This window comes from Mastomys coucha, unplaced genomic scaffold (assembly GCF_008632895.1).
Source record: "Mastomys coucha isolate ucsf_1 unplaced genomic scaffold, UCSF_Mcou_1 pScaffold21, whole genome shotgun sequence".
Classification (NCBI taxonomy): domain Eukaryota; kingdom Metazoa; phylum Chordata; class Mammalia; order Rodentia; family Muridae; genus Mastomys; species Mastomys coucha.
This window is the reverse complement of record NW_022196904.1, coordinates 142,644,555-142,653,735: the sequence shown is the minus strand read 5'-3', so window position 1 is coordinate 142,653,735 and position 9,181 is coordinate 142,644,555.

The following is a 9,181-nucleotide window of genomic DNA, read 5'->3' as shown; positions in this document are numbered from 1 at the left end:
TTTATCCTAGCCACTCTGACTGGTGTGAGGTGAAATCTCAGGGTTGTTTTGATTTGCATTTCCCTTATAATTTATGTTCTTGAGCTAACAGAGTGTAGAATGAACTTGAGTCCCAGCTGTTGAAACACTACTCAGCAATGGCCCTAGAGCTTAATATTATTGGATGGGAAGAATGGAATTATTCAGAAAACTTCCCAATGTGTATATGTGTATGCATATATGTGAAGTTTGTTGGAGCTTTGCTCCATCCACCAATTGTATGTATGTATGTAATGTATGTAATGTGTGAACTTGTTGGAGCTAGTTGAAACTTGCTTCATCTACCAAGTGCTCTAAGCATTCAGTTTAACCTTCTCTCAAAGGGCCTCTTTCAGTTTCAGCTTCCTCTCAGCACTGCTTGTGAGATCCCGTGGAACTGCTCAGTGGGTCCCACACCCATGCATGCTCTCCCTATGGGAATTAATGCCTGGAGTTGGTGTACCCATGATTTATAATTATTCTCATATTATTTGTGCTTCTGTTTGATCTGGAGAAGCTTTCAAAGATGAGGTATGACATTTGTTTTATAATCTTAGGAATGCCAAAGGATTAAAAAAAACCAGACAATACTTCTGTTTATATCTGTAAGGCTTTTGAAAAATGGTGTTTGCTTCTTGGGCATATACCTACAACATACCCTACCATGCCACAGGGGCTTGTATTCCATTAGGTTTATAGCTGCCTTGTTTTTGATAGCCAGAAGCTGGAAACAACCCAGTTGTCCCCCAATGGAAGAATGGATACAGAAAATGTGGTTCATTTACACAATGGAATACTATTCAGCTATTAAGAACAAAGACATCATGAGTTTTGCAGACAAATGAATGGAACTAGAAAATATAATTTCAAGTGAGGTAACTCAGACCCAAAAAGACTTGCTTGGTATGTACTCACTAATAATTGGATATTAGCCAAAAAATACAGAATACCCAGGATACAATCCACAGAACACAAGAAAGTTAACAAGCTGAAGAAGAGCCCAAGTGAGGATGCCTGAATGCTACTTGGCAGGGAGAAGAACTCAATCATAGCAGGCAGAGGGAGGGAGGGATGTAGGTGGGAGAGGGGACACAGAAGGGAAAAGAGAAACATGATCAGTTATTGGAGAGTGTGGGAGGAATCAAAAGTGAAGGCCAGAGGGCCAGTAGAAAGAATGAAAACAAGCAACCATGGGAGGTATGAGGTGGGTGGGTACCCTATACAATGTACCAGAGGCCTAGGAGGAGAGAAACCCTCAGGACTCAGAGGGAGGGACCTTAGATGAAATGCCCCACAGTGAGGAGAGGAAACTTGTAGAGTCCTTCTCCAGTAGAAAGAGAGGGCAACAAGTGGAGGGATGGGGTTGCCATCACACAGTCAAAAGCTCTAACCCAGAATTATATCTGTCTAAAAGAACTGCATGGAAAAAATGGAGAACAGACTGAGGGAATGGAGGTCCAGTGTCTGACCCAAATTGGGACTCATCTCAAGGGGAAGCTCCAAGACCTGCACTATTACTGATGCTATGTGGTGCTTACAGACAGGAGCCTAGCATAGCTGCCCTCTGAGAGGGCCAACAAGGAGCTGACTGAGACAAAACCAGATACTTACATCTAATCAATGGTCTGAAGTCAGGGACCCCTGCAGCTGAATTAGGGAAAGGCTGGATGAAGATGAGAAGGAGGGTGACCCCATAGGAAGTCCAGCAGTCTCAACAACCCTGAACCCCTGAGATCTCTCAGATACTGAGCCACCAACCAGGCAGCATAAACTAGCTGATATGAGGCCTCCAACACATATACAACAGAGGACTGCTTGGTCTGGCCTCAGTGAGAGAAGATGCACCTAACCTTCAAGAGACTTGAGCCCCCATGGAGTGCAGAGGTAGGGTGGGAGTGGGGTAGGGACATCCTCATGGAGATGGAGGAGGAGAAATGAGATGAGGAAGTGTTTGAGGGTGAAGCAGGAGGGGGATAATGACTGGACTGTAAAAAAAAAATATAATAATTAATATAATAATAATAATAATAATAATAATAATAATAATAATAATGGTGTTTGGCTTTCAATATCTCATACTCCATTAGCATTCTCTATAGTCACCAAGGACAGGCTATTGTAGAGAGTGTACATCAGACTTTAAAGACTCACATATTTAAGTTACAAAATAAGGATTATAAATATTCATCTCCTCATCATATTTTAAACTATGCTTTTATGTTTGTAAATCATAAAGTATTACAGAACACAAATCTTTTCTTTAAAAAAAGCATGTTTTAAGTAAAATTTACTCCTCAACCTGTAATAAAATGAAAAGATGTACTAACCAGACAGTGGGAAGGATCTGATGTCTCCTGGATGATTTATTCCAGGAGAAGCTCAGCTTGTGTGTTCTCACCTTTGTAGATGCCAGACTGGTTGATTGTGTCAGGACTTCCCCCTACTGACTCAGAGGCAGAAACTTTCGCTTCTGACATTTCCTTCCCACCTACCTCAGTCATCATATGTGAGTGGATGTGTACTGTGAGGATTCAAAAAATTACTGATTTTATATGAGTGTAGACTTGTGATTCTTTTTTTTTTGTCATTAATCTATTTTTACAGTCTAGTCATTATCCCTCTCCCAGTCATGACTCTGACAGTTCCTGATCCTATACCTCCTCCCCGACTCCCTTCTCCAAAAGGATGTTCCCACCCCCACCCCCACCCCATCAGACCATCCCACTCCCTGGGGCCTCAGGTCTCTTGAGGGTTAGGTGTATCTTCTCTGAGGCCAAACAAGGCAGTACTCTGCTGTACATGTGTCTGGAGCCGGAGAGGAAGGGGAGCTCAGACCAGCTAGTGTGTGCTGCCTGGTTGGTGGCTCAGTGTCTGAGAGACATCTGGGATCCAGGGTTGTTGAGACTGCTGGTCTTTCTACGGGGTCATTCTCCTCCTTAACTTCTTCCAGCCTTTCCCTAATTCAACCTTCAGGTCGTTGGTTGGGTGTAAGTAACTGCTTCTCATTTAGCTGCTTGTTGAGCCTCTCAGAGTGCAGCCATGGTAGCCTCTTGTCTGCAAGTACATCATAGCATCAGTAATAGCGTCAGGTCTTGGAGCCTCCTCTTGAGATGAGTCCCAATTTGGGCCAGTCACTGGACTTCCATTCCCTTAGTCTCTTCTCTGTTTTTGTCTCTGCAATTCTTTTAGACAGGAACAATTCTGGATCAGAGGTTTTGACTCTGTGATGGCAACCCCATCCATCTACTTGATGCACTGTCTTTTCACTGGATGTTAGCTCTATAAGTTCCCTCTTCTTACTGTTGGGCATTTCATTAAGGTCCCTCCTTTTGAGTCCTGAGAGTCTCTCACCTCCCAGGTATCTGGTACATTCTACAGAGTTCCCCACCTCTCACCTCCCGAGGTTGTATATTTCCATTTATCCTGTTGTCTCTCAGGGCTTCACTCCTTTTCCCCTCACCAAATATCTGATCATGTTTCCCTTTTCCCCTCTTTGTCCCCTTTCCCACCCAGGTCCCTTCCTCTTCCCCTGTGATTGCTTTCTTCTCCCTCCCAAGTGGGATTGAAACATCCTTGCTTAGGAAATTCAGCTTCTTAGCCTTCTTGAGTTCTGTAGCTTGCATATTGGATATTCTGTACATTTTTGGCTAATATCCACTTATTAGTGAGTTCATACCCTTCATGTCCTTTGGGTCTGAGTTACCTCACGGGATGATATTTTCTAGTTCCATTCATTTGCCTGCAAACTCATGAAGTCCTTGTTCTTAATAGCTGAATAGTATTCCATCGTGTAAATGAACCACATTTTCTGTATCTATTCTTGCATTTTGGGACATCTTTGTTGTTTCCAGCTTCTGCCTATCACAAAGAAGGCTGCTATGAACATAGTGGAACACATACCCCTGTGGTATTGTGGGGTATCTTTTGGGTATACACCCAAGAGTGGTATAGCTGTGTCTTCAGGTATTTCTATTTCCAGTTTTTTTGAGGAACCTTCAGATGGATTTCCAGAGTAGTTGTACCAATTTGCAATCCCACTAACAATGGAGGAGTTTTCCTCTCTCTTCATATTCTCACCACCATGTGCTGTCACCTGAGTTTTTGATCTTAGCTTTTCTGATTGGTGTAAGGGTAAAATGTCAGGGTCATTTTGATTTGCATTTCTCTGATCACTAAGGACTTTTAACATTTCTTTAAATGCTTCTCAGCCATTGGATATTCCTCTCTTGCGAATTATCTGTTTCGTTAGTTCTATACCCCATTTTTTTGATTGGGTTGTTTGTTTTTTTTTGGAGGTTGGCTTCTTCAGTGGATGTCTACTCTGATAATTCAAAGTAGAAATTAATGATTTTTATATAAAAGTTTAGACTTGTAGTTCTTTTTAAAATTTTATGATTACTTTTTAAGATAAATAATAAAATGGTTGATTCTTTCCTTGTAAGTGCACATTGCAACCTGCCAGTAAAAGAAACTGACTAGAAAATTACCTTGCCTACTTAAGCTCTATTAATAGATAACAAGTTAATTAGATATGAATGTATGTGGGTCCTTGGTCATAATTTGTTTTTCACCCATAATATGTAGAACATTTGATCAAGTGGGGGTATTGGGAAACATTTTTTTGTACATATATTCACTGTAATTGTTTACCTAAAGAAAAATAGAATGTAACCATATTGTAATTTATGTAGAGCTTGAAAGATTTTGCTGGGATATATAAGCTTTGAGAGAAAATATTAAGTGTTGGAGCTTTGCTCCACCCAGCCAATGTGTATAAGTATATGTACATATGCATATATGTATATATGTGAAGTTGGTTGTACTTTGCTCCATCCAACAAATGAATGTATACATTTATGTATGTATGTATGTATGTATGTATGTATGTATGTATGTATGTAATGAGTGAAGTTGTTGGATCTTGTTAAGGCTTATTTCAACTACCAAGTGTGTGTGTGTGTGTGTGTGATTGATTCTTTCCTACCTTTTTCTTCTTGGCCTCAGAAAGTTTCTCTGGACCCAGAGTCTTCTCTCCAGCCCCAGGGAGTCCTTCACCAACTCCAGAGAATCAAGCTTTGTTCTTTCAGAGAGAAGTCCACTGAATGGCTATGCTTCACCCCCATGACTATGCTTCACCCCCATGACTATGCTTCACCCCGATTTACCCTGGATATCAAAGCTATTCTTTGCCAAAAAGGAAGGAACATTCCCAACTCCCTTTTATGAAGCCAGTGTCACTCTAATTCCAAAATCAGGTAAACACACACACACACACACACAGACAAACAAATGAAAATTACATGTCATTTTCCTGATGAACATAGACACAAAAATGCTCAGAATACTACAAAGAATATTACAAAAATAATAAAAACATGCATTAAAAAAATTACATACCATGACAACATTGACTATATCCATAAAACATGGAATGACTCAATCTTCACAAGTTGGTTAATATAATAAATCATGTAAATGAACTTAAAGAAAAAAATTACACGATCATATAAAGAGATGTGACAAGGACCTTTGAGAAAGTCTAACAGGTCTTCATGATAAAATTCCTATAAAATGTATGGCTAGAGGGAACACATCTCAATATAATAAAAGTTATGTTAGAAACTCATAACAACATAATTAATTGTAAGTGAAGAAAGCCTGAAGCAATCCCACTGAAGTGAAAAAAGAGACAGGAATCCTATAATTCGTACACCTTTTCAGGACTGTGTTCTGAATACTAGTTGAAACAAATAGGGAAAGAAAACACACTATTGCCAGTCTCAGATGGCATGATATTCTATATTAGAGACCCCAAAAATTCTACCAGAAAACTCAAAACAAAAAACAAATTCAGGAACATGGCAAGATATGGAGTCAACTTGCACAAATCAGTAGTTTTTCTACACAGCAAACATACATAGAAGGAGATCATTGACACACTCCCATTTTCAATATCCTCAAAGAATATAAGATATGTAGTAATAAACCTAACCAAGGAGTAGAAGGACCTCTGTGATGAAACTTCACATTTCTGAAGAAAGATACTAGAAATGGAAAGACATCCCTTACTTGTGGACTGGTAGAATTAAATTTGTGAAAATAATCATTTCACCAAATGCTATTTATAGATTTGAAGCAAACCCAATTAAAATCCCCATAATATTCTTCACAGAAATAGAAAACTATCCTAAGACCTATATGGAACTACAAAGACCCCTAAATAAAAAGAGCAACGCTGGAAGGATTACCATTCCAGATCTCAAGATATATTACAGAGCCATGGCAATAAAGACTGAATGGTACTGGAACAAAAACAGATGTGTAGACCAATGGAATAAAAGTAAAGATGCAAATATGAACTCACAACTTCAGCCAATTAATACTTGACAAAGATGACAAAAACATAAACTGAAGAAAAGTTTTTTCAATAAATGGTGCTGGGAAAACTGAAAGTGTACATGCAGAAGAATGAAAATAAAGCCCTATCACTTTGCACAGAAACTGACTGCAAATGGATCAGAGACCTAAATATGGAACCTAAAATGCTGAAAATACTAGGATAAAAAATAGTCAGTGATCTGGGTGACATTGGTGTAGGAAAGGACCTCCTGAATAGGTCTCCACATGTCTAAGATGTAAGACCAACAACTGACAAACAGAGCCTCATAAAACGAGAAACCTGCATAGCTAAGGAAGCAGTCGACCAGGTGACTAGGAAGCCCATAGAATGGGCAAGAACATTGCCAACTATACATCTGGCAGAAAATTCACATACAGAATATATAAAGAACTTAGAAACAAACAAAAACAGATGATCTATTAAACAAATGAGCCTGAGACCTAATATAAGACCGAGCTCTTAAAAGAACAAAAAAAAAATGGCTAAGAAATATCTCAAATAATGTACATTTTCCCAGCAATTAGGGAAATGTAAATCAAAGCAACCTTAAGATTTCATGTTACATTGATCAGGATTGTTTTGGCTACACTGGGTTTTTTTGTTTTTCCATATGAAGATGAGAATTGCTCTTTCAGGTCTATAAAAAAAAAAACTTTTGGAATTTTGATGAGGATTACATTAAAATAATAGATTGCTTTTGGTTGATGACCATTTTCACTATGTTAATTCTACCTATCCATGAGTGTGGGAGCTATTTACATCATCTGAGGTCTTCCTCAGTTTCTTTTTTCAGGGACTTTGAAATCTTGTCATATAGTTCTCTTACTTGTGTGCTTAGAGTTACACCAAGATATTTTATATTACTTGTGGTTATTGTAAAGAGTGTTGTTTCTTAATTTCATTCTTGGCTTGTTTATCATTTGTATAAAGTAGGGCTACTGATTTCTTTAAGTTAATTTTTTTTACTTTCTTTTTTTTTAACTTTTATTGTATTATGATGAGAAAAGCTACATAATTTCAATTTATCTGATTTTGTTAACATTTAAAAACATATTTTAAGTAAATAGAATTAAATCCCATTCTTGTTTCCCTTTTGTACCTCAACTCCTCCCAGAGACCACCCCTTCAATACCTACAATATCTTTTTTTGTCATATTTCTCAAAATTTTTAAATATTATAACAATAAAAATGAGTATTATAAAAGTTGTTTGATATAAAACAACAATCAATTTAACAGTCTTATGTAGATGCTTGTCTACAGCAATACTGAAAATACATATGCTTTTCTCAAAATAATTTTAAATAACTCCAAACATATTAACTGTATATTTCAAAATAATATATCACTATTAGTATTTTCTTGAATGAACATAAGTATATAAAGTCTTATTGTTTGTTTGTTTGTTTTGTATTTAGTAGAGTTTAAAATCTTGGCTCTTACTGTGGTACAAACCCAAAATAAGAACAATTTTTAGACATTGGATTTCATTGTCATAAGGCTGTACTTCAATAACCCTCACATCACCAAAGGATTTTACCTCCATCATAGCTAAGCTGAGAGTTGACAGTTCTGCTGTGCCAAGGAATGAATTGTAGGCCCGATTTTTGGATACAGACTTCCTGCTATGATCAAAACTATTTGACTTGAGTGAGTGACTTTATTCTCAGCCCACAGAGAACAGGTTACATTTATTTAAGAAATGGTGTGTGTATTAAGATGGTCTATCCATAAAGTCATTCACCAACTGTTTCAATGAACAATAGTTCTGCTTGGAGGGTGGCACAGACATTAGCTGTGATAATTTGGAAAAGCACTCATCTCAGAGAAAGAGTAACTTATAAAGTCCTCTTCTTCAAACTTGATACAAAAGCTACAAATGTCAAGCAAAGAATTCAGTCTCATTCTTTGTTGTTCTCTTTCCTACAAGCCACCTCCCAAGTTAATTGTGTCTCCCTTGGGTATATAAATAATTTGAAATATATAAGCTGTTCTGAAAACCATAGTATAGTGTAAGAACCTGAAATAAACAATACTACTAATAGAGAGGCTGAGATAGGAGACGCAAGATTTCAAGACCCTTATGTTGTACATAGCCAGACACTGTCACAAACAAGCTGAAAGTATATATAGATTGTACAATATTAGACCTATTTCTCCAATTATCAAATTAGAGAGACCATTGGATGACAATTAACAAATTTCTAATTCCTGGATATTTTTGGATTTCAATCGCTTAGGATATGTTGGTAATATTAACTTTCATATTAAGATATTAAGAACAGGTAATTGTCACTTCCTGTTGTTTTTGTTGTAAGAGGAGGAATTAGATTTGTGTGGATTTGTTGAGAGATTGCTTTCTTGCTTCTTTTAGGGTGTAGTTTTGCTCCGTATGTTGGTGTTTTCCATCTATTATCCTTTGTAGGAATGGATTTGTGGAAAGGTATTGTGTAAATTTTGTTTTGTCATTGGATATCTTGTTTTCTCCATCTATGGTAATTGAGAGTTTTGCTGGGTATAGTAGCCTGGGTTGGCATTTGTGTTCTTGTAGGGTCTGTATGACATCTGCCCAGGATCTTCTAGCTTTCATAGTTTCTGGTGAGAAGTCAGATGTAATTCTGATAGGCCTGCCTTTATATATTACTTGCCTTTTTTTCCCTTACTGCTTTAAAAACTCTTTGTTTAGCACTTTGGTCTTTTTATTATTATGTGACAGGAGGAATTTCTTTTCTGGTGCAGTCTATTTGGAGTTCTGTAGGCTTCT